The sequence below is a fragment of the Bubalus kerabau genome, chromosome 14, assembly GCF_029407905.1.
Source record: "Bubalus kerabau isolate K-KA32 ecotype Philippines breed swamp buffalo chromosome 14, PCC_UOA_SB_1v2, whole genome shotgun sequence".
Lineage (NCBI taxonomy): Eukaryota > Metazoa > Chordata > Mammalia > Artiodactyla > Bovidae > Bubalus > Bubalus kerabau.
The window spans coordinates 52,975,384-53,003,026 of NC_073637.1; the positions used below are offsets into that span (position 1 = coordinate 52,975,384).

The window sequence follows — 27,643 nt, forward strand, 5'->3', positions numbered from 1 at the left end:
TTAAAAACCTCTAAAACATTTATAAGGGATTTTAAATTATGATTCATAATAATTTATTTATTCATTCAACTATAATTTATTAAGAATTCTACAAGCTAGCAATCCAAAAGCTAGAAGAAATAAAGTTCCTGTCTTTTTAAAGTTTGAATTCTAGTTGGGATAAAACAGAAATAGAGAAAAAAAAATTAGTGCTTAAGAACATGTTAGTGAGAAATTACATGAAGAAAGTAAATAAAATTATATGAGAGGAAGTTTCTTGTATAGGCTACTTTAGAAATCATCTAAATGTGCTTTCCATGGCAGGGATGGTGTGAAATATACAGACGCTATAACAAAAATAAATTTGATTGGAAATTTTAAGAGCAATTTCAGTGAAGTACTGCATTTACAGCATTGATATAATTGTTCAAGTTAGCCTAGACTTCAGAGTACAAAAAGGTAAGTTTTTTTTTTTCTTGTTATATAACTTAAGTTATAATTGGAACTTTACTGAACTAAGAGTAAGAAGATCTATGTTCTAGTTATTAACTTATTATTCATTATCTCTTAATGAATTAATTTTTCATTTATTCAGTATAAATTTATTAAATGCTCTCTAAGTACCATAAAGCTTTGAATGGAAATACTGTGTGTAAAGGAAGATCCCCTGGAGGAGAGCATGGCAACCCACTCCATTCTTCTTGCCTGGAGGATCCCATGGACAGAAGAGCATGGCAGGCTGCAGTCCGAGCATCACAAAGAGTCGAACACAACTGAAGCAACTTAGCACAAGCACATAAAGTCTTTATCTTTTTAATTTCCTTATAGAACTTATAACAATTTAGATTAGAAATCAAGGACTACATCTGTGATTTTGCCCAATATATAACTAACATTGTCATATGGTAGATACTTGGTAAATATTTACAAAAATAATAATGAAAGAAGGAGGGAGGGAAGGAGAGAAGAAAAAAGGAAAGGAAGAAAAGAAGGCAGGACAAGAGGGAAAGAGGAAGGATGAAAAGAAGGCTAGAGATAAAGGAAGGCAAAGAATGAAGAAAGAAAGGGAGGGAGGGGAACTGGGAGGTAAGACAGACAGAAGGAATTTAACAAATATTTATGGAGTGTCTACTGTTAGTGATTCAGTGAGAAAGAATCCACCTGCCAGTGCAGGAGATGCAGAAGACGTGGGTTTTATTCCTGGGTCAGGAAGATCCCCTGGAATAGGAAATGGCAATCCATTTTAATATTCTTGCCTGGAAAATTCCATGGACAGAGGACCTAGTGGGCAGCAGCCCATGGGGTCACAAAGAGCTGGACACAACTGAGCAATAGCATGCACACGCTATTTGTCTAACCCTGTCAGAGAAACTGTTTCTGTGATCAAAACAAAAAACAACAAAAACCTGACCAGTTTAATGAAAGTAAATGGACATTTAAGGAGTTGAATACCTATTGGTATGAAGGAGAAAAACACAAATGAGAGCCAATAATCCAGTTTAGGAAAAGAATCAGAGAATCAGAGATGGGAGAGGTAATGCTGGATTCTGTCACAACTGCATGTTTTTACACAAGTTGTAAGTCTTTTACATGAAGGTATAAGAAGTTATATGCCAAGTTATAAAACTTTTTGACGAAGCTGAAGCGAACATTTCTAATTGCCTACTAGATCTTCACTAGGGTCCATTCCATAATAATATAAAGTCAATGTGTCCAAATTGATTTCCTCATTTCCTATTCTCTATATCACAGGTCCCCAACCCCTGGGCCTCGGACTGGTACTAGTCTATGGCCTGTTAGGAACTCGGCCACGCAGCAGGAGGTGACCAGCAGGTGGCTGAGCTCTCCATCACCTGCATTACTACCTGAACCACACACCGCAAACTGGTTCATGGAAAAACTGTCTCCCACAAAACCAGTCCCTGGCACCAAAAAAGGTTGGAGACCGCTTCTCTAGATCACGATTTCTTCTTTTATGAATCATGTGATCATTCATCCCATGAATCCCTTGAAAATGAGAGAGCCTTCCTCTCCCTTATCCATTCTATTCAAGGGGTTTCTAAATGGTATCCATTTTTCTTCCTAAATATGTCACAAATCCTTTCTATTCTTTCATTTTTGCTCTACTTTGGTTCAGACCCACTTTATTCCTTTGCTAATTATGAGAACTTAACTAGGATTCCCTACTCCTGTTATTGGGGCTTTCATCCTACAGCATAATATGAAATTTTGAACATCTAGATACAAGGGTGTCATCTCCTTGACTGAAATACTTTAGTGACTCTCCTTTAATAAAGATAAACTTAGCATAAATGAAATTTCCTTCATGATTTGATCCATAAATACCTTTCCTACCTCACATTTCCAATGCTCCAGTCATACACAAGTGCTTGAATTTCCCAAGTATATCCTCTTTTTGTCATTTCCATAATTGTGCATGTGGTGTTTATTCTTTCTGAGATGCCTATATCTCTTTGTGAATCTAACTTCTCATCTTTCGCTTTTCCCAAACTCCTCTTGGATAATATTACTCAGTCTAAGAATCCATGTTTATCTCTCCATAGAGCTTTTAACACAATTCTGTGTGGTGGGTAAACCATTTTGTCTTCTCTAATTAATTCTGAACGCTTAGGGAACAATAAATCTTGTCTGATTCACTTATGACCATAAGTGGTACATAGTAACCCTAACAAATACTGAATAAATCAGTGTAGAAATTAATAAATAAAGCATAAACAGTTCTTTATCTCATTCATAACATGTTTTCAGTAGATATGTTTATTACTAAGTTACTTTCCAATGATCAAACTTCCTATCTTTATTTAAAAAGAAAAAAAAAATATATGCCAGAATCTTATATCTAAGAGGGAATTCATTGTTACTGTTTCTACAGAGAACATGTGTGCATACATGATCACCTGCCTATAGATTTATTATTTGTGATATTTAGCTTTCTTATTAAGATAAATCAGGATTAAAAAAGAAAGATATGGAAATATAAAGTTGTACTGCTAATGCAAATTAGCATGCCAATGAATGGTTACCTCTGACTACTAGAATTTTAAAAATTCCAATATATGTGAATAAAACATTTTAAATAATGTTTAAAGCATTTAAACTAAAATTTTTCTTCTTGCCATTTTCTTTTCTTAAGAGAAATCAAAAGTTTATTGTAAGTTTTGAACAAGTAAATGTCACGTATCATTTACCATCGAGAATATGCATCATTTACCATTCGGCATATACATGTACAATGGAAATTTAGTTAGGGCAGATTTTTAGAAAATAATGAATGTTAACATCAGCAAGACAAATCTATCAGTACAAATCAGCATCTTTTTTAAAAGGAAAAATAAATAAATAAACAGTCCTAAAAAGAAAACAACAGCATCAATGACAACAAAATTCTGGGACTGACAGTTTAAATCTAGTAATACTCTTTAAATCTTGATTAATTAAAAAATTATAAAAATAATTCAGGAGATGCTATTGGTACATAAGCTAGAACTAAACATTGGGTAAGACAAACTATTCTATTATGAAACATGATCAATGAGGACAAAATAAACAGCACTCTGTATATAAACCCTAATTATGAGAGGAAAAAATTCTCAGACACAGTGTAGCAAACAGATGCATCTTTATGAAGGGAAATATGAGACATCTTCACATCAGTAATCACTGCCTACTCCCTTGGTGCCCCAAGGTTGAATCTGTGAACATGCTGCTGGGAAAAGGAAACCAATTATATATTTAAAACCTGAATTTAATACTTCAGTGTTTCTGTTTGGCCTTGTAACTTTATTAATAACACTTGATAGACAATATTAGAAACTTTTTCTCAATGCTCTTACTAAGGCTTATATCATATTGTAGTGAAATTGCTCATTTTCCTATCGTTCTCCATCTTTTACAATGTTAAGTTTCTGAGCATAGAGAGGTTTTTTTGGTTGTTGTTTGTTTGTTTTGTTTTTTAGCATCTGTAATATCTAGAATTGCCCAAATTCATAGTACATGTTCATGATCTTCCATTCCTGTTGAATACAGTACCAGTGCTTTTAGCCAAAGACCACTAGGAACATACCCAGAGTTAAACAACTTGTTTTATGACTCATGGTAGCCAGGACAAACACCCCTCAAAATGGAATAACAAGGCATCTCAGTAAGAGGGTCTTATAAAAGAAATGGATTATAGGATTTGATCCTGTATTAGGTAGCTTTGGGACAAGTCTAAGGAAGAAAGGTTTTGTTCTATGTTTGATGCAATCAGGAAGTAGGGATAATGTTGTGATTGAGCATTTTAATACAATTTTTCTAAGTGAAGGGAAGGCTAAACAGAGGCCAAATCTGTAATCCATAAAGCAGTTGCAGTGAACTTCTCAGCCCAGCTTAACCCCCAGCTAAACACCTGGACATGACAAACTTAAGCAAGACTTATAGAAGAACCATCCAGTCAACCCACAGATTTGAGAGAAAATAAAATGATTGTTCTTTGTGATTACTGTTATGTAGCAATAAATATTTGTACTATTCTAGAATAAAAGTTCATAAAATACTTTAGTAGGAGTCTAGTCAACCAAAAGGAAGTTATATTACCTGAAAGTTAGAATGATGAAAAAGACATGCATGCAACTAAGTCACATCTGTCCTGTCCAACTTGTTACCATCCTATGGAATACAACCCACCAGGTTTCTTTGTCCATGGGATTCTGCAGGTAAGAATCCTGGAGTGGGTTGCCATGCCCTCCTCCAGGGGATCTTCAACAACCCAGGGATTGAACCCGTGACTCTTGTGTCTCCTGCATTAGCATGCAGGTTCTGTACCACTAGCACCACTTGGGAAGCTCCCAAAAAGGATATAGAAAATTATATTACTTCTATTATGAATAATGAGTAATTACGCAAGTTCTCAACAGTTATTTTTCTGCTACTTAATTCTAAGGAATATTAAGCAGGAAAACTTAATGGATAACTTCAACTTCCATTTGTGCCCAAGAGATATTTTACAGCAAACATGGTAGAAATGTCCATCTGACTCTTCAATGTAATTCTCAATATGAGTATAATGTTAAATAAAAATAAAGAATTCTTAAAGAAACTAAGTAATGTGTATTGCATGAACAACCTTATGACCTAACTTTACCTAAGAAAGCAGGGTAGAAGTCTTACATTCTACACTGGGAAGATGAATAACAGATCATTTGCAGCAATAGTTTTGGATGGAGATATCTGTATAGGTGACTGAAGGCAAGATAAGGTAATGATCATCCTATAACAGGTGATAGCTTTGACATTCGAATAGGAAGGTCAGAAAGGACTGGCAGCATTGTTCTTCAACCAGAAAAAGCACCTCAACTTTCGAAAAAAGGTATACCTTCAAAGATACATGCAAATATAGCTAGAAATGTCCTTAAGAAGGCCATTTGGATATACCATGGCACTTAAGTTTTAGTTATTTAAAAAGCCAGAGTCCCAAATTATAGATATATTACAGACACTGTTTTTTCCCAGAATTGCATTTGGTTGGATTCTTCTTCAAAGACTGTGTTACAAATTTCACTCTAATTTGGTTACAGAGAAACTTCACATATAATTTTGTGGAAGATTCAATCTCAAGGAACATAATCTCCAGTGTACTATTTAAGTGCTCTATTCAGTTCAGTTCAGTTCAGCCGCTCAGTTGTGTTCAACTTTCTGCGACCCAATGGATTGCAGCATGCCAGGCTTTCCTGTCCATCACCAACTCCCAGAGTTTACTCAAACTCATGTCCATTGAGTCGGTGATGCCATCCAGCCATCGTATCCTCCATCATCCCTTCTCCTCCAGCCTTCAATCTTTCCCAGCATCAGGGTCTTTTCAAATGAGTCAGCTCTTCACATCAAGTGGCCAAAGTACTGGAGTTTCAGCTTCAACATCAGTCCTTCCAAAGAATATTCAGGACTGATTTCCTTTAGGATGGACTGGTTGAATCTCCTTGCAATCCAAGGGACTCACAAGAGTCTTCTCCAACACCACAGTTCAAAAGCATCAATTATTCACTGCTTGGCTTCCTTTATAGTCTGACTCTCACATCCATATATGACCACTGGAAAAACTATAGCCTTGACTAGACGAACCTTTGTTGGCAAAGTACTGTCTCTGCTTTTTTTTCTTTTTTAATTTTATTTTATTTTTAAACTTTACAATATTGTATTGGTTTTGCCAAATATCAAAATGAATCTGCCACAGGTATACATGTGTTCCCCATCCTGTCTCTGTCTCTGCTTAAAACAACCATAGACAACCTATGCTGTCTAGGTTGGTCATAACTTTCCTTCCAAGGAGTAAGTGTCTTTTAATTTCATGGCTGCAGTCAACATCTGCAGTGATTTTGGAGCCCCAAAACATAAAGTCTGCCACTGTTTTGGCTGTTTCCCCATGTATTTGCCATGAAATGATGGCACCAGAAGCTATGATCTTAGTTTTCTGAATGTTGAGCTTTAAGACAACTTTTTAACTCTCCTCTTTCACTTTCATCAAGAGGCTCTTTAGTTCTTCTCTTTCTGCCATAAGGGTGGTGTCATCTGCATATCTGAGATTATCGATATTTCTCTTGGCAATCTTAATTCCAGTTTGTGCTTCATCCAGCCCAGCATTTCTCATGATGTACTCTGCATATAAGTTAAATAAACAGGGTGACAATATAAAGCCTTGACGTACTCCTTTCCCTATTTGGAACCAGTCTGTTGTTCCATGTCCAGTTCTAACTGTGGCTTCCTGACCTGCATACAGATTTATCAAGAGGCAGGTCAGGTGTTCTGGTAGTCCCATCTCTTGAAGAATTTTCCACAGTTTATTGTGATCCACATAATCAAAGGCTTTGGCCTAGTCAATAACGCAGAATCAGATGTTTTCTGGAACTCTTTCTTTTTTGATGATCCAGCGGATATTGGCAATTTGATCTTTGGTTCCTCTGTGTTTTCTAAAACCAGCTTGAACATCTGGAAGTTCATGGTTCATTTATTGTTGAAGCCTGGCTTGTAAAATTTTCAGCATTACGTTACCAGCATGTGAGATGAGTGCAATTGTGCGGTAGTTTGAGCATTCTTTGACATTGCCTCTCTTTGGGACTGGAGTGAAAACTGAACTTTTCCAGTCCTGTGGCCACTGCTGAGTTTTCCAAATATACTGGCATATTGAGTGCAGCACTTTCACAGCATCATCTTTTAGCACTTTCATACATGATCATCATCATCATTATCATCATCCTTTAGCTCAACTGGAATTCCGTCACCTCCACTAGCTTTGTTCACAGTGATGCTTCCTAAGGCCTACTTGACCTCACATTCTTGGATGTCTGGCTCTAGTTGAGTAATCACACCATCGTGATTATCTGGGTCATGAAGATCTTTTTTGTACAGTTCTTCTGTGTATTCTTGACACCTCTTAATATCTTTTGCTTCTGTTAGTCCATACCATTTCTGTCCTTTACTGAGCCCATCGTTGCATGAAATGTTCCCTTGGTATCTCTAATTTTCTTGAAAAGATCTCTAGTCTTTCCCATTCTATTGTTTTCCTCTATTTCTTTGCACTGATCACTGAGGAAGGCTTTCTTATCTCTCCTTGCTATTCTTTGGAACTCTGCATTCAGATGGGTATATCTTTCCTTTTCTCCTTTGCTTTTCGCTTCTCTTCTTTTCACAGCTATTTGTAAGGCCTCCTCAGACAGTCATCTTGCTTTTTAGCATTTCTTCTTCTTGGGGATGGTCTTAATCCCTGTCTCCTGAACAATGTCACGAACCTCTGTCCATATATCGGATCTAATCCCTTAAATCTATTTCTCACTTCCACTGTAAAATAGTAAGTGATTTGATTGAGGTCATACCTGAATCGTCCAATGGTTTTCCGTACTGTCTTCAATTTAAGTCTGAATTTGGCAATAAGGAGTTCATGATCTGAGCTACAGTCAGTTCCTGGTCTTGTTTTTTGCTGACTGTATAGAGCTTCTCCATCTTTGGCTGCAAAGAATATAATCAATCTGATGTGCTCTATTACTTAGCAGTAATCATTCTTATTTTGGTAACGATATTCTAAATGTGATCAATAACACTATGAATGTAATTATTTCTGAAACTTCTTTTCAATGGTAGTTAGAACTTGGAGCCAATTATCTACAGAATAGACTTCAAGGAAGCCAAAAGCCTGGAAAAGCAAACAAATTCGCACCTGGGAAATGGACCTTTGTTTCACCTAGTCCCCCAATAAATTTCAAGGAATGTACTTGAGTTGTTGAAAGTTATGTGCTTTTGGTTGGCAAGCAGGGGTAACACTTAGAATCTAGGAACATATCTTAAATGCATAAAAATGGCAGACCATGTTCTACATAAAGGGTAGTGGGCTACTACTCTATTCAGGGGTGGCACTGGGCACTACTGAAAGGGATTTGAAAATCAGAAAGGCTTGTCATTTTGACTGAGACTACTATTGTATCTCTGGCTTTGAGTAGCAATTTTGTGTACATCAAAGGACTTACATCTTTTGGTTGTCTGGCCATCTTTCTGTCACCATCCTTACAATGGAAGCCCTAGGGACTGATGCCTAAAGTAAATTTAATATTAATATAAAGCATCACATTCTGGTTTACTGACTTTTGGGGATATTGGGGGAAAAAAAGGCCTGGAAAGATATGATTCCAGAAAAACAAATGATCATATTTTTAACCATTCTTGCACCAGAAAACAAAGGCTCTGTAGTTGGAAAACTGGGAAGAACAGTTGTAAAAGTGTGTTCTCTTCCCTTCTTTTCCCTTCCCTTCCCTCTGGGCTCTTTGGCCAACTGGTTAAAAAAAAAAAAAAAACACCTAGAATCCAAAATAAGCAAAATGTGTAATTTCCCTGTGGCTTCTATTGGTTCAATAGAAGAGGCACCTGAGGTTTAACAAAAGGGAAAGAAATGGAAAACCACAAGGTTAGATGTCTGGCTGGCAAGGAAGCTAATACTAAAACTGTGGTCCATGTGGCTGGAAGGAAGACAACTCTAATGGTGCTGCTGTGAATGGCTGAGGTCCTTGGGCCTTGCAAGCCCAGGCTAGCAGGTAGCAACTTTTGAGGCATGCATTTGCAAATGGCTGAAGTATTTGATATGGGAAAGGTTAAGAAAGGAGCTGAAAAGTGTTTTCTCTTATATTGATGTAGTTCTAACTGCAAGGAGGATAAAAAGAGGATAAGGGGGTCAGATCACAAAAAGAAGACAAAACAAGTTAAAGCTTTGTTATCACTTTTAATTGTGAGTAGATGTGTGAGCTAATCTTGCTGCTTTAACAGACAGGCTGAAATGAGAGCAGCGACCTTGGAGCACTGTGATTTGTGCAAGCTAATTGGGTTACAAATAATGGTATTCAGAAGTCTGAGTATTAGAAATAATTTTCTAATTAAAACAGGTAGCCTCCAAGTACAAATGTAAAAGTACTTAATAAAGACAGAAAACTTTAATTGTTAAGAGTAGGCAAAGACTATTGCGTTTTGAAACTTCTGATTAAAATCTAGTGAATAATAGGTATGGGATCTGGTCAGGAATAAGATGTTTTTCAACTACGGCATTGTTGCCATTCTGAGTACTATATTTCATTATAGTTCAGAACCATCCCACTCATTAGAGAACAATTAGGATCTCTGCCCCTTCCCCGGAAAAAGGGCATTATCCTAAGAGTCCACAGTTATTGAACAAAAACATTTCCACATAACTGAAGAAACAAAAATAAGCTAGAGTCATAGCACCTAAATGTAAATTTAATAAATATACACTGAAAATTTTTGATCTGTCCAAGATTCCTAGTATATGGAATTAATATGATCTTGTAATCATGTTGATATATATTTCTGACAAAATTTTGGTGAGGCGGAAATGACTTCTCTGGGCTGAAGCTAACTGGGGATGTGGTGGGAAGTAGGAGAGGAAGGATTGACCAAGCATATGAATACTTTCTCAGTTCACAAGTCTTAATTCTAAACGATTTCTTTCTGTTTTTATAGATTTTAAAAATATGGTTTAAAATTACTATATCTATACTAGGAAAGATCCATGTGCATAAATGCATATACTTTCTTTCAATATAAGACTATTCAAATTTAGGTGAAATGTCTCAAAAATGAACTGAGTGGGAGCTGACAAAAGTGTCTTTCTGTAAACCCAGGTGAGAAGAGTTGAAGAGCGACATGAGAGAAAATGCAGACTTGCTACAAATGCTGACCAAGCACTTGAAAGAGGTCATCAGCTATGTCTCATTCCTAATGGAGTTTAAGAGTGCCTTCTATGCAAGAAGTTAGTACATTTAACGGAAGTGACTCCATTTTCATCCCTATGACAACACAAATACTTTCTGGTAAAGTAAGTTTCCTGAGAGAGTGAAGATACTAATTTGATAAGCAAAACACAAGACTTTGGTATTACAAGCCATCAAGCAGATAGTGAATGTGAAGTAGCTAATTCATGGGAGGTTTTTGTAGTGTAAATGTGTAACTCCATGCACTGACTGTGTCCACACCAAGGGCAAAATAAGACAACAACCAATGACTTTTGAAACTTGGCAAAACCATAACTACATTCTCTTCACCAGTTTGCCTGGATAATGTCCTGTGTTCCTTCTCTGATGAAGTCATGCAACTGGCTCCCACAGAATGCAAAGTCAAGCATGCAGAGATGGCATGCCTTAATTTATGCAAAATGCTGAAAATTTGCAATTGATCTCATAAAAATAACTTACTGAATATGTTGATTTTATGTGTATGTTAAAACGTTGAAGAAGAGTCTAAATGTACATACAAAGACTTTGAGACATATGCAAACGGAACATGAACATAAATAAGACAACTTTATTGGTGCTCTTTGTGAATTAAATCTCATGAAATATCATAGTAATGTAAAAATGTAGATTTAAGTCATTATTCCACTTAAAATTTGGAGTATTGTTTTAAAATCTTTAATGTTCCTGCATATTAATTTAATTGTAATTTCTAGCATTCTAATTTTTGTTTTAGTTAGACAAGTTAAGAAATATATTTATATTCTTAAAGGTTCTTAGCAAAAATTTGAGTTTAATATTAAGGTTACCTAAGATAAAAATTAAGTAATAACATAAGTGAAAATGAAGAAGAAAGATAAAGCAGTTTTAAACTCAGCTTCAAAGCCTTTTATTTGTCTTCATTGTCCCTTTTTCTGGCTGTTAATTATTAACTATAGGTGATTATAATTGAGATACTAAATATTATATATTTAGAAGTGTGAAATAAATGGAAAATTATTGATGTAAATACGTCTTCCGAAAAGGGTCATTTTTCTGTTCTCTCACTTTAGAACTTGTTGTGCCACTTTGCTCTTTTTTATTTTATAACCATGACTAAGTAGTTTAAGTACTTGTTGTGTTAATACTGCTTGTAATTTAATTTCATAGGTATGTACATATATGAAATACATACACACATATATATGTGGCATAAATATCTTGAATTGCAAAATTGAATTATTAAGGCATCAGTCTTCCAAACTCAAGTTGTAACGTCAACACAATCTCAATCAAAATTCCAGAAAGCTCTTTTGAAGATATTGACAAAATTATTCTAAAGTTTATGTGAAAGGAAAAAGATCTAGAATGGCCAACACAATACTAAGACAAACAAAGACAGAAAACCCACATTACTCAATTGCAATACTTACTATTAAGCAACAGTAATCAAAACAGCATATATTGGCAAAAGAAGAGACACATATATCAATGCAACAAGATACCGAGCTGAGAAATAGATTCCCACAAATTTTATAAGTTGATGTTTTACAAATGAAAAAAGGTTACTCAATAAAGAAAAGATAGTCCTTTCAATAAATGGTACTGGAACAATTGGATTTCTTGTGCAAAAATATAAACCAACTCACAAATGTTGTATTTTTTATAAAAATCAATTTAAAATTGACCACAAATCTAAATGTAAGCACAAAATGATAAAACTTCTAGAAGATAACAAAGAAGGAAACCTAAATGACCTTGGCTCTGATGGCATAGATAAGTAAAACCCATGTATTAAAAATACATTAAGTTGTACCTTATTAAAATTTAAAACTTCTGTTCTGTGAAAGGCCCTGTTAGGAGAATTAAAACACAATACAAAGGCTCAGAGAAAATATTTGTAAAACTCATATATGATAAAGGATTTGTATAAAAAATATAAAAATAATACTAAAATTTAAAAATAAGAAACTAACAATCTGATTAAATCTCCAGGTTATCTTTCTGACCCAGGGATTGAACCCACCTTGGCATTAGCAGGCAGGTTCTTTACCACTAGTTCCACCAGGGAAGCCCCTAAATATCCAAAGAAAAGATCAAAAAGACCAAACCAAAGAAAATATACAGATGATGAATAAATACATAAGAAGAAGTTCAGCATTATATCTATATATACATATGGAACTGCAAATTAAAACAGTGAGTACCACAACACAACTAATATGAATGGACAAAATTCTAAAAACTAACAGTATCAATACCAGACTACCTGACCTGCCTCTTGAGAAACCTGTATGCAGGTCAGGAAGCAATAGTTAGAACTGGACATGGAACAACAGACTGGTTCCAATAGGAAAAGGAGTACGTCAAGGCTGTATGTTGTCACCCTGCTTATTTAACTTATATGCAGAGCACATCATGAGAAACACTGGGCTGGAAGAAGCACAAGCTGGAATCAAGACTGCTGGGAGAAATATCAATAACCTCAGATATGCAGATGACACTACCCTTATGGCGGTAAGTGAAAAGGAACTAAAATGCCTCTTGATGAAAGTGAAAGAGGAGAGTGAAAAAGCTGGCTTAGAGCTCAACATTCAGAAAACTAAGATTATGGCATCCGGTCCCACCACTTCATGGCAAATAGAGGGGGAAAGAGTGGAAACAATGGCTGACTTTATTTTTTTGGGCTCCAAAATCACTGCAGATGGTGATTGCAGCCATGAAATGAAAAGACGCTTACTCCTTGGAAGGAAAGTTATGACCAAGCTAGACAGCATATTTAAAAGCAGAGACATTACTTTGCCAACAAAGGTCCATCTAGTCAAGGCTATGGTTTTTCCAGTGGTCATGTATGGATGTGAGAGTTGGACTATAAAGAAAGCTGAGCACCAAAGAATTGATGCTTTTGAACTGTGGTGTTGGAGAAAACTCTTGAGAGTTGCTTGGACTGCAAGGAGATCCAACCAGTCCATCCTAAAAGAGATCAATCCTGGGTGTTCATTGGAAGGACTGATGTTGAAGCTGAAACTCCAATACTTTGGCTAACTGATGCGAAGAGCTGACTCATTTGAAAAGACCCTGATGCTGGGAAACATTGAAGGCAGGAGGAGAAGGGGACGATAGAGGATGAGATGGTTGGATGGCATCACCGACACAATGGACATGTGTTTGGGTGGACTCCAGGAGTTAGTGATGGACAGGGAGGCCTGACGTGCTGTGGTTCATGGTGTCACAAAGAGTAGGACACAACTGAGCAACTGAACTGAACTGAACAGTATCAATTGCTGATGAGAATATAGATCAAAGAATACTCATTCATTGCTGATAGTAATGCAAAACTGTTAATTTGGAAGATAATTTAACATTTTGTTACAAAGCCAAACATAGTCTTAGCATAATGATCCAACAATTATGCTAAAAGGTATTTGCTTAACAAATTTGAAAACTTTTGTAGAAGTTTTATTTAAAATCACTAACAACTAAAAGTTTAAAAGGTCATTCAACAGATGAATTAATAAGCAAATGCTGGAACATCTATGCACATATACAATGGAACACCATTAAACTATAATAAGAGATGAGCTGTCAAACACTACAAAATTAATGAATCTTAAATACACGTAGCTAAGTAAAGTAAATCAGTCTGAAAGTCTACATACTGTATAATTACCAATTGCATGTCATTTCAAATTCACTGATAGCTCAGTTGGTAAAGAATCCATCTGTGATGCAGGAGACCCCAGTTGGATTCCTGGGTCAGGAAGATCTGCTGGAGAAGAGATAGGCTACCCATTCCAGTATCCTATGGCTTCCCTTGTGGCTCAGCTGGTAAAGAATCTGTCTGCAATGTGGGCTACCTGGGTTCAATCCCAGGGTTGGGAAGATTTCCTGAAGAAGGTAAAGGCTACCTACTCTAGTATTTGGACATGGAGAATTCCATGGACTGTATAGTCCATGGGGTCACAAAGAGTCAGACAAGACTGAGTGACTTTCACTTTCACTTTCATAGTAATGGTTCAAAAGTTTAGCAGTTTCCAGGGGACCAGGGGAGAGCTTGGGGACCAGGGGCTATGATTGAATGGAGATTTTCAGTGGTAAAACTATTCTGTACAATACAGTGATGACACTGTGCAGTTTTCAAAAGCCATAGAAAATTACAGCACAAGGAATGAACCTTTATGTGTACAAAAGAAGAAAATCATTTAAGAAGTCAGAAGAATTCCAGAATGGAATGCAAAATTTAACAAAGCGATAGAACTCTATTACAAATACACAAAATAATCAGAGCTCTTGAAGAAATAGCTGATTTTAAAATTGGGGAAGGAAGTATGTAAGATGAGTTTAGAACACATTATAGGATCAGAAAGTAAAGAAGTGTTCAAAAAAGAAAAAAAAAAAGGCACATGAAGAAAATTTGTCCAAGGAGACATGGTAGCCAATTTAAAGAACTCTAAGTGGTCAAATCTGAAACAATTTCAGCAACAAAATAAATAAAGTAGCATTGGATTTATAATCTAAATATGAACTAAATACCCCTGAGTCCATCAGTTCAGTTCAGTTCAGTTCAGTTCAGTCGCTCAGTCATGTCTGACTCTTGGCGACCCCATGAATTGCAGCATGCCAGGCCTCCCTGTCCATCACCAACTCCCGGAGTTCACCCAGACTCACGTCCATCGAGTCAGTGATGCCATCCAGCCATCTCATCCTCTGTCGTCCCCATCTCCTCCTGCCCTCAATCCCTCCCAGCATCAGAATCTTTTCCAATGAGTCAACTCTTCACATGAGGTGGCCAAAGTACTAGAGTTTCAGCTTTAGCATCATTCCTTCCAAAGAAATCCCAGGGATGATCTCCTTCAGAATGGACTGGTTGGATCTCCTTGCAGTCCAAGGGACTCTCAAGAGTCTTCTCCAACACCACAGTTCAAAAGCATCAATTCTTCGATGCTCACCCTTCTTCACAGTCCAACTCTCACATCCATACATGACCACAGGAAAAACCATAGCCTTGACTAGATGAACCTTTGTTGGCAAAGTAATGTCTCTGCTTTTGAATATGCTATCTAGGTTGGTCATAAATTTCCTTCCCTGAGTCCATACTGACATAAATAAGTAACTGAATATATTTAAAATATATAAAAAATAAGGAAGAACAGACAAATCTATCCACAGGAGAATATAAAAATAATTTATGTCAATATTAATACTGCTTTCAAGGGGTGGGTGGAATGCATGTAGTGATTTCTTCCAAAATATACAGTATGGAAAGAGGGGGAGAAAGAGTACTTTTATAGTATAGAAACCTATTATCAAGTTTATCATCAAAAATGATGTCATGTTAACAATACGTACCTTTGCAACAAGATGATTAAAATGGAACTTTATTTCTGTAGTCTTCCTACCAAGACACATATATTCAGTCTAATCAAAAGAAAAACAGACACAGTATCAATTGAGGGGTATTCTACAAAATATCTGATCAGTACTTCTCCAGATCGTCAAGATCATTAAAAATAAAGGGAGTCTTGAGAAACCATCATAAACAAGGAGAGCCTAAGGGACACACAATGACTAAACATGATCTGGCATCCTTGGTAAAATACCAAACATAAAGGAACATACATTTGGTTAAAAACTAAAGGAATCTCAGTGAAATAAGGACTCCTGTGGCAGATTCATTTTGATATTTGGCAAAACTAATACAATTATGTAAAGTTTAAAAATAAAATAAAATAAAATAAAAATTCATAATGACACATTAATACTATTTTCTTAATTTTTACAAATATAACATATCCTAAAAGTTACGGGGAAAAATCTCTGCACTATACTTGCAACTTTCCCATAAATCTAAAACTGTTCTAAAATTTAAAAGTTCATCTTAAAAATAGATCAGTTTTTAAAAGGTATTTTTATTATTCCATGAAACATTTTTCAGACACTGTTAATGTATATGACAAGTAATAGCAATCTGAGACACACAGGATTCTAGAAATACTTCATATTATACGTTTGATCATTTCACAATGAATATGAAGCATAATGAATTGAATTGGAAGAAGCATGCTATAAAGACACTCAGTTATGTATTTCACAGTAAACTTTTAAATGGTGTTTGCATCCAGGATCACCCCATCTACTCATCTAACGATTATGATAAGATTCCTTCATTTTACTGATGTTGTATTCCAAACCTAGCATATTAGCTAACACCATGATAGGTATTAATTAAAATATATTTTCTTGCTCAGACTACAGTAGACTTCTTCTTACAGCCGTGTGGTAGACTAGATGTTCTGCTACTGCTAAGTCACTTCAGTCATGTCCGACTCTGTGAGACCCCATAGATGGCAGCCCACTGGGCTCCCCCGTCCCTGGGATTCTCCAGGCAAGAACATGGGAGTGGGTTGCCATTTCCTTCTCCAAAGATGTTCTGAAATGCCCTCAATTACTGAAAAATACACAAATCTGCTTCTGTTTTCTTTATATTATACATGCAATAGAATATTAAACAGTCCAGAGAGTCAAGCCCAGATCTTTTATGTAATACAGACTGTGTACAGCTCATCACTTTTTATCCTTCAGTTTAAAAGTTACTAGCTTATAAAAATTTGTATATGAATACGGACTAAAACAAGAGTTCAATTTTTTTAATTGCTAGTTGTATAGCAAATGTTAGTAAGTCCATTTGTTCTGTAGATATTTTTTTCTTTCATAAAATTCACTTAAACAGACTGACCACATGTCTTTTTCTATGGATCTTCTGCCAAATATGCAAAACAATTCCCCAAAGAAAACTGCATTAAAATTTCAAATAGAATTTTACTGGGTTAAATTTTTCAGTACACTTGCTTAGCGACTACGGCTAAAAAGAATCTTTTTAAATGTCACATAAAATTTATTTGTTTTATGAAATTGTTTTAAGTTAGGTTCAAGTATCAACTAATTTTTCCATAGAGCATAATGACTACAAAAGATTATAGAAAGAAAAATTGGTTTCTATGTTGACATGAATTTAATATGGAATAAATTTTATTTAAATACATTTTTAAAGTGTGTATTAATTCAATTAATAATTAAAAACATTATTTTGATGACATTTAAAAATGATGCTTTTTACAATACAGAAATGAATCTGTAGCAAGGATATGTTTTTTCAAGATTATAGCTTAGTTTTTAGTATTGGAAATGTTGGAAGAAGTACTGTTGTAATCTGTTTACAATCAAATTATATTAATGAAAGTCTTATGTATGACAAAATATTTTTTACAACTGTACACATATGTTCATTCACTTCAGAGTTAACAAAATAATGGTGCTGATTCCATTCTCAGATTAGAAAAGTATCAATACTAATGCTAATTTGAAAAAGAGTTTTACTGGTATTATTATTCAAAAGAAATATATCAAAAATAGTAAAGCCAAGTAAGACCCACCAAAAATAACTAAAGCACAAAATGAGTGGTGTCCATATAAAAAGAGGAAATTTGAAAGACTATTATAGAGGGAAGGACATGTGAAGACATAGGGAGAAGACATCCACATTTAAGCTAAGGAGAGAAACCTCAGAAGAAATCGGTTCTGCTGAAACCTAGATTCTAGCCTCTAGAATTGTAAGAAAATAGATTTCTGCTAGATGGGCCATACAGTCTGTGGTACGTTATTATGGCAGCCCTAGCAAACTAATTCATGTAAACAGAAGGTCAAATATATATATAATAACTTAAGTTAAATAAATTAAATGAGTAATTTAATTATTTGAAATAATAAAAATATCATAAAATATCAAATGAAATGAAATTCTAAACTTCCTAAAAGTTGAAAAAGAATTTTAAAAGTTGTTGGCTTAATTTGGAATTGAAACTACAAAGTAAAATAAAACAAAACATAAAAGTTGAGCCCATCAAAACTTATTAAATGCAATTGAAGTTGTAATCAGAGAATATTTTCACTGTATCCTTTAATAATCAGAGGTTTGATAATGAAATAAAGCATTTAACTAAATTTTTGAAAAATAACTAAAAATGATAATTAATAATGGATAAACAAAATATGATGATACAAGCCCACTGAAATTGTAGAAAATCCACTGTTATTTTCTGGTAACTACATTCCATAGTTGGCTCATTCAAATATGCAGTATAATCCCTAATCAAACCAAGAACAGTAAAAATAAATACTGTAAATGCACATAATTTGTGTAAGCATGGACATAATCATAGAAACTGAGTAAATATCTTGTGAAAATTTATTCTGAGACATTGAACATGATTAAAAATAACTGCCAAATTGACTTAATGGAAAAAGTTAAGAGAGGTTGTTTAAGGAATGAATTTCAAAATTAAAATATACCAAGAGAGCTTTAAAGAGTTAGCTTTCAAATTTACAAAAAAATTAAAATTTTCATGTTAAATGTATTATTATACATGTAGAATATGCAAATATACCCCAATAAAGTTTTCAAATACCATTTAACCATGGTATCAAAATATTTTAGCTTAACTTTTTCTCAAATACTAAGTAACAACCTTAGGTAAACATGTATTTAAAAGATTAATATGTTATTAATGACATCTAGAAATAGGTTAAAACCATAACTAAAAGGAATTTTGAGAAAGCATAGTTTGATATTAGGAGTTTTTACTTATATAATTTAACATTTTATTGAATCAAAAGAAATAATATATAAACTTTTATTAAATGCTGCAATGTCATTTGAGGAAATTAAACAATGTCATTTGAGGACATGATAAAATATCTTATTAAATTTTTTAAAAAGACATGAAAATAAATATGTTTACATGATAATAAATATGTTTCAAGTTAATGGTGATATATTAGAAGCATATGTCCTGGAGTTACAAACAATACATGAATGAACTCTACTACCTAAAACAATAATTCAAGAAGGAAATATGATAAATACATAGTTGCAATAATTCAATATTAAATTATTACAGAGTGTGTCATCCACCTTGAAAAATTCCAAATATATACACTTACTAACAATAGTAAAAGAAATTCAAATGGTCACAAAATGAAGATTAATTGGTTTCTTACATGCCCACAAGATGGAGGAGAATTCTAGGAAAGCCATTCTCAAGAGGCAAGTGCAAGTTTTACCATACAATATAATGCTTTCCACTGGTAAATGATTTTCTAGGGGAACACTACTGATCGAACCTGATTCACTTTCATTTGCATCACATGCCAGAACAAATCAATGTTATTTAGAGCACACTCTAAATAACATATCTTGCTATTTACTTTGCTATTACTTTGAATTCTTTGCTGCTGCTACTGCTAAGTCACTTCAGTCGTGTCCGACTCTGTGTGACCCCATAGACGGCAGCCCACCAGGCTCCCCCGTCCCTGGGATTCTCCAGGCAAGAACACTGGAGTGGGTTGCCATTTCCTTCTCCAAAGCATGAAAGTGAAAAGTGAAAGTGAAGTCGCTCAGTCGTGTCCCACCCTCAGCGACCCCATCGACTGCAGCCTTCCAGGCTCCTCCATCCATGGGATTTTCCAGGCAAGAGTACTGGAGTGGGGTGCCATGGCCTTGTCAGCCTTCAATAACAACCCTTTTTTTTTTAATCTCCTACAGCTGATAGTATCACTTCCTAGTTTTCAGCTAAGGAAGAAATTTTTATAATTTTACATGTCTTCAGCCATTTCAGGTTGTATTTGGTAGAGAGATGTCGGGAGATTATGTTTATTATCTCTACATTTTAAATGGTCACTCTCAAGGAAAAAAACTGAATTTTATTGGTTCAAAATTCTTTTTGCCTTGACCTGTTTATATTCATAGTAAAATCTTATCACAGCAGTATTTTTTCCTGGTATTACTTTCCTCATTTTTTGTCAACATTAATATTGCAGAGTGTATCATTCACCTTGAAAAATTCCAAATATATTTCAAATAACTTTTTAACATTGTCTGTCTAATGGAAAAAGAAATGGATTATGGTTTGTGCACATATGTGTGCATTTGTATTTTATCCAATATGACAACATAATTGAAAAGTAAGTTTAAGCTGCTTATTTTCATAAAATTTTAATCTAAGCTTTGTCATATTTTTATGCTTCTTCCTAGTAGGAATTTATATTTTTATTTTATTTGTTTTCCTAATTTACTACATTTCTTTCCTCTAAGCTCCTTTATCTAACTTTATAAGTAATGACCATTAGGCTTAAACATACTGTAATCTGTTTCTCTGATTATCAATAGAAAAAATATATCTTTAGTAATTTTACATCCCATATATGAAGTCATTTAGTTTTTATAGCTTTCTTCAATTCAGTTCAGTTGCTCAGTCATGTCCGACTCTTTGTGACCCCATGAATTGCAGCATGCCAGGCCTCCATGTCCATCACCAACACCCGGAGTTCACTCAAACTCGCATACATTGAGTCGGTGATGCCATCCAGCCATCTCATCCTCTGTTGTCCCCTTTTCCTCCTGCCCCCAATTCCTCCCAGCATCAGAGTCTTTTCCAGTGAGTCAACTCTTCGCATGAGGTGGCCAAAGTACTGGAGTTTCAGCTTTAGCATCATTCCTTCCAAAGAACACCCAGGGCTGATCTCCTTCAGAATGGACTGGTTCGATCTCCTTGCAGTTCAAGGGACTCTCAAGAGTCTTCTTCAACACCACAGTTCAAAAGCATCAATTCTTCCGTGCTCAGAGTTCTTCACAGTCCAACTCTCACATCCATACATTACCACTGGAAAAACCATAGCCTTGACTAGATGGACCTTTGTTGGCAAAGTAAAGTCTCTGCTTTTGAATATGCTGTCTAGGTTGGTCATGACATTCCTTCCAAGGAGTAAGCGTCTTTTAATTTCATGGCTGCAGTCACCATCTGCAATGATTTTGGAGCCCAAAAGAATGAAGTCTGACACTGTTTACACTGTTACCCCATCTATTTCCCATAAAGTGATGAGACCAGATGCCATGATTTTCGTTTTCTGAATGTTGAGCTTTAAGCCAACTTTTTTTACTCTCCTCTTTCACTTTCATCAAGAGGCTTTTTAGTTCCTCTTCACTTTCTGCATAAGAGTGGTGTCATATGCATATCTGAGGTTATTGATATTTCTCCCAACAATCTTGATTCCAGCTTGTGCTTCTTTCAGCCCAGCGTTTCTCATGATTTACTCTACATATAAGTTAAATAAGCAGGATGACAGTATACAGCCTTGACATACTCCTTTTCCTATTTGGAACCAGTCTGTTGTTCCATGTCCAGTCTAACTGTTGCTTCCTGACCAGCATGCAAATTTCTCAAGAGGCAGATCAGGTGGTCTGGTTCCCATCTCTTGAAGAATTTTCCACAGTTTATTGTGATCCACACAGTCAAAGGGTTTGGCATAGTCAGTAAAGCAGAAATAGATGTTTTTCTGGAACTCTCTTGCTTTTTCCATGATCCAGCGGATGTTGGCAATTTGATCTCTGGTTCCTCTGCCTTTGCTAAAACCAGCTTGAACATCTGAAAGTTCACGGTTCAAGTATTGCTGAAGCCTGGCTTGGAGAATTTTGAGCATTACTTTACTAGCGTATGAGATGAGTGCAACTGTCCGGTAGTCTGACAACGGGTAGGGTGCAGTCCATGGGGTCGCTAAGAGTCGGACATGACTGAGCAACTTCACTTTCACTTTTCACTTTCATGCATTGGAGAAGGAAATGGAAACCCACTCCAGTGTTCTTGCCTGGAGAATCCCAGGGATGGGGGAGACTGGTGGGCTGCCATCTATGGGGTCGCACAGAGTCGGACACGACTGAAGCGACTTAGCAGCAGCAGCAGCAGCTGAGCATTCTTTGGCATTGCCTTTTTTTGGGATTGGAATGAAAACTGACTTTTTCCAGTCCTGTGGCCACTGCTGAGTTTTCCAAATTTGCTGGCATATTGAGTGCAGCACTTTCACAGTATCATCTTTCAGGATTTGAAATAGCTCAACTGGAATTCCATCACCTTCACTAGCTTTGTTCATACTGGTGCTTTCTAAGGCCCACTTGACTTCACATTCCAGGATGTCTGGCTCTAGATGAGTGATCACACCATTGTGATTATCTGGGTTGTGAAGATCTTTTTTGTACAGTTCTTCTGTATATTCTTGCCATCTTTTATGTTCCATCTCTTATGTTCTCTTATTTATATTATTTTAAAATATTTAAACTCATTTATAAATGAAAAATAAATTTGACATTTACATATAGTATTTTGATATGCAAAAGATAAATGGATACATAATAAAAATATAAAACACTAAATAAGGAAAGTTTTAACAACAACAGTATGTCTGGTTTCATTTAACACATTAAATATGATGCATTAATAAAAATCATTAATACAAAGTACTGTCTATATATATTTATAAATGTGCTTGTAACACTATATACAGAGATAGATGACTGATAGTTCTATCCTCTATTGGTTCTGATAAATTGATACATAGTTATTTATATCTATCTACCCATCTATCTCTTATTGGTGCTCTTTGGAGAGCCTGGCCATATATATGATATATGTCTAGGGTTTATAACATATATATTAATGTAACAGAATCAGCTTTCCTTCATACTAGCTTAATTTCAAAATAAAGAAATGTTTATCCTATATAGCTCTACTCCTTTTTCCCAATGTCTGAGGCATTCTGTAACAAACAGTATGTCTACTAATCTTCAGTTCAGTTCAGTTCAGTCACTCAGTCGTGTCTGACTCTTTGCGACCCCATGAATTGCAGCATGCCAGGCCTCCCTGTCCATCACCAACACCCGGAGATCACCCAGACTCACATCCATCGAGTCGGTGATGCCATCCAACCATCTCATCCTCTGTTGTCCCCTTCTCCTCCTGCCCCCAATCCCTCCCAGCATCAGAGTCTTTTCCAATGAGTCAACTCTTCACATGAGGTGGCCAAAGTACTAGAGTTTCAGCTTTAGCATCATTTCTTCCAAAGAAATCCCAGGGCTGATCTCCTTCAGAATGGACTGGTTGGATCTCCTTGCAGTCCACGGGACTCTCAAGAGTCTTCTCCAACACCACAGTTCAAAAGCATCAATTCTTTGGTGCTCAGCTTTCTTCACAGTCCAACTCTCACATCCATACATGACCACTGGAAAAACCATAGCCTTGACTAGACAGACCTTTATTGGCAAAGTAATGTCTCTGCTTTTGAATATGCTATCTAGGTTGGTCATAACTTTCCTTCTAAGGAGTAAGCATCTTTCCATTTCATGGTTGCAATCACCATCTGCAGTGATTTTAGAGCTGAAAAAAATAAAGTCTGACACTGTTTCCACTGTTTCCCCATCTATTTCCCATGAAGTGATGGGACCAGATGCCATGATCTTCGTTTTCTGAATGTTGAGCTTTAAGCCAACCTTTTTACTCTCCTCTTTCACTTTCATCAAGAGGCTTTTTAGTTCCTCTTCACTTGCTGCCGTAAGGGTGGTGTCATCTGCATACCTGAGGTTATTGATATTTTCCCGGCATTCTTGATTCCAGCTTGTGCTTCTTTCAGCCCAGCCTTTCTCATGATGTACTCTGCGTATAAGTTAAATAAGCAGGGTGACAATATACAGCCTTGACATACTCCTTTTCCTATTTGGAAATAGTCTGTTGCTTCCTGACCTGCATACAGGTTTCTCTAGAGGCAGGTCAGGTGGCCTGGTATTCCCATCTCTTTCAGAATTTTCCACAGTTGATTGTGATCCACACAGTCAAAGTCTTTGGCATAGTCAATAAAGCAGAAGTAGATGTTTTTCTAGAACTCTCTTGCTTTTTCAATGACTCAGCGGATGTTGGCAATTTGAACTCTGGTTCCTCTGCCTTTTCTAAAACCAGCTTGAACGTCTGGAAGTTCACGATTCACGTATTGCTGAAGCCTGGCTTGGAGAATTTTGAGCATTACTTTACTAGCGTGTGAGATGAGTGCAATTGTGTGGCAGTTTGAGCATTCTTTGGCATTGCCTTTCTTTGGGATTGGAATGAAAACTGACCTTTTCCAGTCCTGTGGCCACTGCTGAGTTTTCTAAATTTGCTGGCATTTTGAGTGCAACTCTTTCACAGAAAACTAGCCAATCTGATCATACGGACTTGTGTGTCCTTGTCTAACTCAATGAAACTATGCCATGCTTTGTAGGGCCACCCAAGACGGACAGGTCATGGTGGAGAGGTCTGACAGAATGTGTTCCACTGCAGAAGGGAATGGCAAACCACTTCAGTATTCTTGCCTTGAGAACTCCATGAACAGTATGACAAGGCAAAATGATAGGATACTGAAAGAGGAACTTCCCAGGTCGGTAAGTGTCCAATATGTAGATCGATGGAGAAATAACTCCAGAAAGAATGAAGGGATGGAGCCAAAGCAAAAACAACACCCATTTGTGGATGTGACTAGTGATAGAAGCAAGGTCCAATGCTGTAAAGAGCAATACTGCATAGGAACATGGAATGTTAGGTCCATGAATCAAGGCAAATTGGAAGTGGTCAAACAGGAGATGGCAAGAGTGAACATTGACATTTTAGGAATCAGTGAACTAAAATGGACTGGAATGGATGAATTTAACTCAGATGACCATTATATCTACTATTGTGGGCAAAAGTCCCTTAGAAGAAATGGAGTAGCCATCATGGTCAACAAAAGAGTCCAAAATGCAGTTACTTGGATGCAATCTCAAAAACGACAGAATGATCTCTGTATGTTTCCAAGGCAAACCATTCAATATCATGGTAATCCAAGCCTATGCCCCAACCAGTAAGGCTGAAGAAGCTGAAGTTGAATGGTTCTATGAAGACCTACAAGACCTTTTAGAATTAACACCCAAAAAAGATGTCCTTTTCATTATAGGGGACTGGAATGCAAAAGCCAATAATATACTGGCATAATTAATAACTTAACCATGTCATGATTTCCTTATCCCATCCACTTGGTGAGTTACAGGCCCTCCCACCAAATTATAATTGTTTTCATTTTCAAATAAGAGAATAAATGAGGAAAATGAGCATTAACATTGTCTATTATAATTACATAACTAATTACTCTGTTCCTTGTTTGCATGGATTCTAATTACATCTGAGATCACTTGCTTGCACCCTGAAGAACTCCCTTCAGTATTTCTTGTAAGGCGAGTCTACTAGCAATGAAATCTCTATTTTTGTTTCTCTGAGAATATCTATGCTTTGTCTTCACTTGTGAAAAATAACTTTGTTTGATGGATAGATAATCACTGGACACAAATTGTTAATCTATTTATCATCTATCTACAGTTTTATCTATATTTCTATCTATTTCTTATATCTATTCCTACCTCTATAGAGATAAATAGTCTAGAAACAATTGATAAAGAATTGACTTGCATGATTATGGAGGCAGAGAAGATTTGCAGCCATAATCTGGAGACCCAGTCCAGGTCTGAGGTTTGAGAACCTAGAGAGACAATAGTGGAAATGCCAATCAGAGACAGAAGGCAGGAGAAGACTGATGTCTCAACCTAAAGCCAGTCAAGCTGACAGAGAACAAATTGTCCCATACTGAAGTTGTTTGTTTTATTGAGGTTTTTAACTGACTGGATGAAGCCCACTGACTTTGGGGATGGCAAACTGCTTTACTCAGTCTACAAATTCAAATGTTAATTTGAATTAACACTTCAGGAACACTTTCACAGATTCACCCAGAACCAAATATCTGTGTGCCCCATGGCCTAGTCAAGTTGATATATAAAATCAATCATCACAATATCTAAGAAATTAAAATACTATGTTAAAAGCATGTATTTAATGCAAAAGAAAACAATAAAGGAGAAATAGAGGAGGAAAATAAGTATAAATTGGCAAGCAAACATAAATATATCAATAATAATATTAATTGTGAATGAATTACACTGTCCAATCAAAAGGTAGAGGTTGTTAGACTGGATAAAAATGACAATTATATACTGCATACAGGAGACATAGTTCAGATTCAAGACACAAATACGTTGAAAGCCAAAGAATGGAAAAATATATATCATTCAAACAGCAATCACGGGAGAGCCAGAATGGCTATACTAATATTAGAAAAATAGACTTTAAAACAAAAAAAATGTTAAATTCAAATCAAAGCCACATGAGATACCATTTCACAGTCATCAGAATAGCTCAATTTTGAAAATCAAATACAATAAGTTGCTGAAAATGTGGAGAAATTAGAACCTTCATACACTGATGCTGAGATTGTTAAATGATTCAGCCACTTTGGAAAACAGTCTGACAGTTCCTCAAAAACTAAACAGAGGTACAACATGATGCAGTCATCTCACTCTTAGGTATATATGCAAGGGAAATGAAAACATATATTCATATAAAAGTTTGTACACAAATGTTTACAGTATCACTATTCATATTCATCAGAATGTAGAAACAACCCAATGTCCAACAATGGATGAATTGTTAAAATGTGATGTATACATACAATGTAATATTATTTGGTCACAAAAGGAATGAAAATATGAACACATGCTACAACCTGTACGAACCTTAAAAACATTATGCTAAGTGAAAGAAGGAAGTCACTAAAGATCACATAAAATATTCCATTCATATGAAAGCTTGGAATAGAAAAATCTATATAGATGAAAAGTAGATTAATGGTTGCTTAGGGTTGGGAAGATAAGGTAGGGGAATAGGGTGGCAATAGCTAAAGGATACAGGGGTTCTTCTTCAGGTGAAGAACATGTTCTGAAATAGACTATGCTGGTGGTAGTTGCAGATATATTGAATACACTAAAAAACAGTGTATTGTACATTTTAAGTGGGTAGACTGTGTGATAGCTCAACATGTGTGACACATGCTCAGTTGCTTAGTTTTTTTTTTTTGCTTTTTTTTAAAATTTTATTTTATTTTTAAACTTTACATAATTGTATTAGTTTTGCCTCTGACTATTTGAGACCCTGACAACTGTAGCCCGCCAGGCTTCTCTGTCCATGTAATTTTCCAGGCAAGAATACTGAAGCGGGTTGCCATTTCCTATTCCAGATCTTCCTGAACCAGGGATCAAAAGCGCTTCTCTTGTGCACTGACAGGTAGATTCTTTTACCACTCTACCACCTGGAAAGCTTCCCATAGCTCAACAAATTTGCTTAAAAATTCATCTCTTATTTGAAATTGTTCAAATCAAGGGAAAGAAACAAACCAATTCCTCTTTCACACAAATTTCTTTTCTAAAGAAGACAAAATTCAAAGTGACATTTCACAGTTTTTTTCATTTTCATACTGTCTCCTGCTTGTAAACCCCTCTTCATTCCTATAACAAAAAAATCTAATTCTCATTATTCTATAAGCAGTTCAATGGCTCTTCACTTGGTTCTTCCAAGCAACACTGTCACTACTGTGATCTGTGTTTTCGTAGGACTATGTTCATACCCCAATTA

At 35.7% G+C, this 27,643-nt stretch overlaps 1 long non-coding RNA gene across 13 annotated transcripts in view; it reads right to left on the reverse strand.

The window, feature by feature from the left end:
• Positions 1-27,643, reverse strand: part of LOC129626937 (uncharacterized) — a 141,424-nt gene that overhangs the window by 111,323 nt on the left and 2,458 nt on the right. For 10 of the 13 annotated variants that reach the window (XR_008702307.1, XR_008702314.1, XR_008702310.1 and 7 more), the window contains exon 2: positions 15,588-15,656. This is a non-coding gene — a long non-coding RNA (uncharacterized LOC129626937). Of the gene's footprint in view, positions 1-776; positions 1,198-3,017; positions 3,707-15,587; positions 15,657-27,643 lie in introns of those variants that run through there. The other 3 variants (XR_008702306.1, XR_008702305.1, XR_008702304.1) reach the window with 3 other exon arrangements.